Genomic DNA, 4,369 nt, shown 5'->3' on the forward strand with positions numbered 1-4,369 from the left:
ATGAACGGTTTGTGACAAAAGACCATCCATGGGAGCTGGATCAATCTGTGGGGTTGAGAAACCCTATTGCATATGCTTAAAGTTTTTATACGAATCATGACGCCTTGTACTTGACCGACTAAATCTATTAGATTTAAACAATTTTCCAAAATTTGCAACTCACTCTTCATTTTGATACAAAACGGCCGGTACATATTATTAGTATATCATAATAACAGTTGTAAGGAAGTGTACGTTATTATATCAATTCATTTTGAATATTTAATACACATGTCAGCACAATGTTATTTTAAATATATATAGGAGTATTGACATTTGAAATTTGATACCACAACATGAATCTTGTTCTTGAAGTGTCTTTCCATCTACGCGTCTCTTATATTTATTATTTAACACTAAGTAATTTCTTCTATCCATTCTCCCTATTTATTTTCAAACACAAATCAATTTCAATTCTCATCATAAATTACATATATACATGGAAAGTTCACAAATGGTGGTAAACGTAACAGATGGACCCGACGATGAGATAATCGGGCTTCCTCCAGGATTTCGGTTCCATCCAACGGACGAAGAACTCATCACTCACTATCTTACACCCAAAGTTCTCGACCAGAGATTCACCTTCGCGGCTATAGGGGAAGCTGATCTCAATAGGTCCGAGCCATGGGAGTTACCTAGTAAGCATCTATCTTATACCCGCTCTAGGGTTATTCTTATATTAATACCATATATAATTAGAAATAATGAAAACATCATATCATGTTGTATATTATTGATTAACTATTTATCGAAGTACGTACAATGAATATAGTTACAAAAGAAACGTATCAAATCATATATATCTTTTGATTATAATGATAGTATATTTTTATGCTAGCTTGTCTAATATATATATTCTCTCTAATAATGAAAACCTTTTATGTTGCTAGCACTTTTTGGATAATTGAGAAAAACGAAAACGTAATCAAATCACATCTTCTAGTTGTGATAATAATTAATATAACACTAACTAACCGATATATATATATTTTCTCTAACAATGAAAACTTAATTTGTTTAGAGAAAGGTAAGATGGGAGAGGAAGCTGAATGGTACTTGTTTTGTCAGAGGGATCGAAAGTACCCGACAGGGATGAGAACAAACCGAGCGACAGAATCTGGTTACTGGAAAGCGACGGGTAAAGACAAGGAGATTTTCAAAGGGGATGGAGGTAGGGATGAAGAAAACACTTGTGTTTTACAAAGGGAGAGCTCCTAGAGGTGACAAGACAAATTGGGTGATGCATGAGTTTAGGCTTCAAGGCAAATTCTCATATTATACCATGGCTACACCTTCTACGCAGGTACAACATATATCATGGCTACTCCTTCTGTTTTGACATATATAATAACTACTTTTCAGTTTTAATAAGATCAAACTACTCGTTAATAACGATTTTATATACTAGCTAATTAAAATTTGGTCGATCGAAAGAGAGGGCGGGTCATTCTGATCCTGTGTTTATCTCACATTCTCACTAGCTAAGAATTGAAGTTATATAAAATTAAATAAACCAGAGAATACGTACATATATATTGTTATTTAACGTTTACAAAATTTAGGAAAAAAAGTAATTATTATTATATGCATATATAAAGAAAAAACCTATGAAGTTTGTAAAAATAAGATTAAATAAATGTCCCAAATTATATTTTTATACAAGCATACCGCCCAAGGACTATAAATTATAGCATTTCAGAAGAAATATTCTCCTATATATCATGTGTAAAATTATTCATTCATTTTTTTCTTTTATAAGTTGTAATTTCTGAAAAAAAAAATGTCGACGAGTATGTTACAGTGTTACACAGTATTAGAAGTTTCGATGAACAACCCTACTGATCATGTCGCATGCTACATGCATGTTTTAAATGCCAAATAAGCCTACACAACGAAACTAAATCGTACTATTATAGTTAGAGGTTTGAACCTAAATTTAGGACGATTTTTTTGACTTTTGAGATAGTCACATACTCACATATGTGATATGTCTTATTTTCATGTATTTTAATTTATTTGCACTTTCTAGAATATTAAATTTATTGATTTTTTTTATTTAACAGATACTTTTACACATACACTATATGCATCCGGTTAAAACTTTAAATCGCATAGGAAGTCAAAATTCATCTTGAGAGAGAAAGAATAACTTGAGTGTACCAAGCAATCAAATAGTATCGCAAACGTATTTCTTAAATAGAAAACGCAAGTCTTGACTCATAATATAGCTAGGGTTATGATAATTATGTTATTTGCAATGTTTTCAGACCCGGCTCGGACGTCAACCCGGACGCCTTACCGGGTCAAAGGTCGGACCAACCTGGGAGGGCGGACCGGTGTGTGACCCGGATGACGTCATAAATAATTTAAATATATAATTGCATATGTATATAATTCATATACATATAAAAAATTATTATAACCAAAAATAATAATTATAACAAACTTTAATGTTTATTTAAGTTTTATACATTGTTTTTCAAATATGCGTGATTTATATTTGATCAATAGAGACATCGATGAAACTTGGTTGGTTGGCTCATGGGTAATTATTAAAGCTTCTATCCTCAATGATTTATATTTGATCAATAGAGACATCGATGAATCCCGGCATGCACATTTCATTTTGGATTTAATGAAAAAATGGGTTTTATCAGTTCACCACCGGTCCAACCGATCCGGGCCGACCGCTCCCCGCAAAACTAGCAGGGTTTTTCGAAAACGGGCCAAATACACTGAACCCAGCCCGGTATAGGACCGAGTCCCGGTCGGGGACCGGCTGGGCCGGGTTTCGAAATACTGGTTATTTGAATATGACATTTTGATACGACTCAACCAAACACAAATTAGAATATCGAAAACATATTCGAATTCAGGTTGTTTCGGATAGAATGGATCATGATAAAAAAATTATGAAATGAATGATCGTATGTTATTCGAATTTGAATAATCGGTTCCAATAGGCACTTGATTCAACAATCCAAAAACCGAATTTGTGTTTGTATTTTGAGTTTGATTTGGTTTTGAATATGTTTTTTTAATCCGATTTTAATAATAAACACCTGTAATAATTATGGTTTCATACGTGGTTCATATGCCCTAATGAGCTAATAATTTGAGAGCAATACCATTTTTATTTAATCTTATTTTTTAACCTTCTTTCCGTTATTCTTCTAATCATATATATCATGTAGGATGAATGGGTTGTTTGTCGAGTTTTTCACAAAAGCACGGGCGCACAAAAAAGCCCAGTTTCAGACCATGGGTTGAACTCTTCTGTCGAGGAGCTCTTAAATAGTCCACCACATACGTTACCTTCATTGATGGATCATTCGACATTAAATCTTAGCCCGAGCTTCACTATTGGGCATCCCTACTACTCTAGTGGCCAACCCAATACACTTCAGATTGAAGATTACAAAAATACCATTGTTTCTTCTTGTAGTTACAACTTTGACACCAACACTTACCAAGATATACACCAATACACTAGTCTTGCATCCAAATCAACCCTTTACTTGTCAAATACTAGCCTTAAGACGGAGACGAATGTTTTTGACAAGCGCGAGGTGGAGCATCTTTTTCCAACATCTAACCAAACCAAAGTAGGCAATGGCATGGCTAACATTGAGAAATCATCGACATCCATGTTATCAGAACATGATTTGAGGAGGGGTTACGATCAAGATGGTGATGAGGACGTTGATCCATCTATGTTTTCAGAGTTGGATTCTTTGTTGCAATACTAATCCAGGATATATTTTTGTTGATATGTTCATATGTATATAAATTTCCTTGGTTAGTTTATATCAAGTAGTTCTTACTTCTTAGGATGAATAGTGAGTGCACTTAATTGTTCTTCACTTTGATAGGAAATTGTTTGATTGAAAATATCAACTTCCTGTAACTTATCTTTTTTGGTTTGTTTGGTATAATGAAGTGATGTATACAATATTACAATATATTGTAAATTACTTCTTGATATTTTAATTTCCATCTTTCATGGTTTGCATGCGTAACAACATAAACAAGCTTGGTTAGATGAACATTGTTGATAAAAGATTGGGCAATATCAACGGGTTTGTTTAACAAGAGATTCAAATGCTTTTAGGTTGTAGCCCATAGTGAGCGATAAAAGAAACAAAAATAAGAAGTATACAATTGTAGTTGGCTTTGTAGTCTAATGGCATGGGAGTGATGGTTAAACTTGATATCATAAGGTCTCAAGTTTGAAACATGACTCTAGAAGAAAAGTTGGTATCCCAAAAAAAAATTTGGACCTAGAGGTATTGTAATAGTTGGTCGGGGTATCCAAATATATTTAAAA

The 4,369-nt window shown here is 33.3% G+C and overlaps 1 pseudogene; it reads left to right on the forward strand.

Moving 5' to 3' along the window:
• Window positions 1–478: 478 nt before the first annotated feature.
• LOC143617285 (NAC domain-containing protein 92-like) lies at window positions 479–3,840 on the forward strand (annotated as a pseudogene).
• The last annotated feature ends 529 nt before the right edge of the window (window positions 3,841–4,369 follow it).

The sequence above is a fragment of the Bidens hawaiensis genome, unplaced genomic scaffold, assembly GCF_021521415.1.
Source record: "Bidens hawaiensis isolate Kalapana, Puna unplaced genomic scaffold, B.hawaiensis_p1.1 tig00053583_1, whole genome shotgun sequence".
Lineage (NCBI taxonomy): Eukaryota > Viridiplantae > Streptophyta > Magnoliopsida > Asterales > Asteraceae > Bidens > Bidens hawaiensis.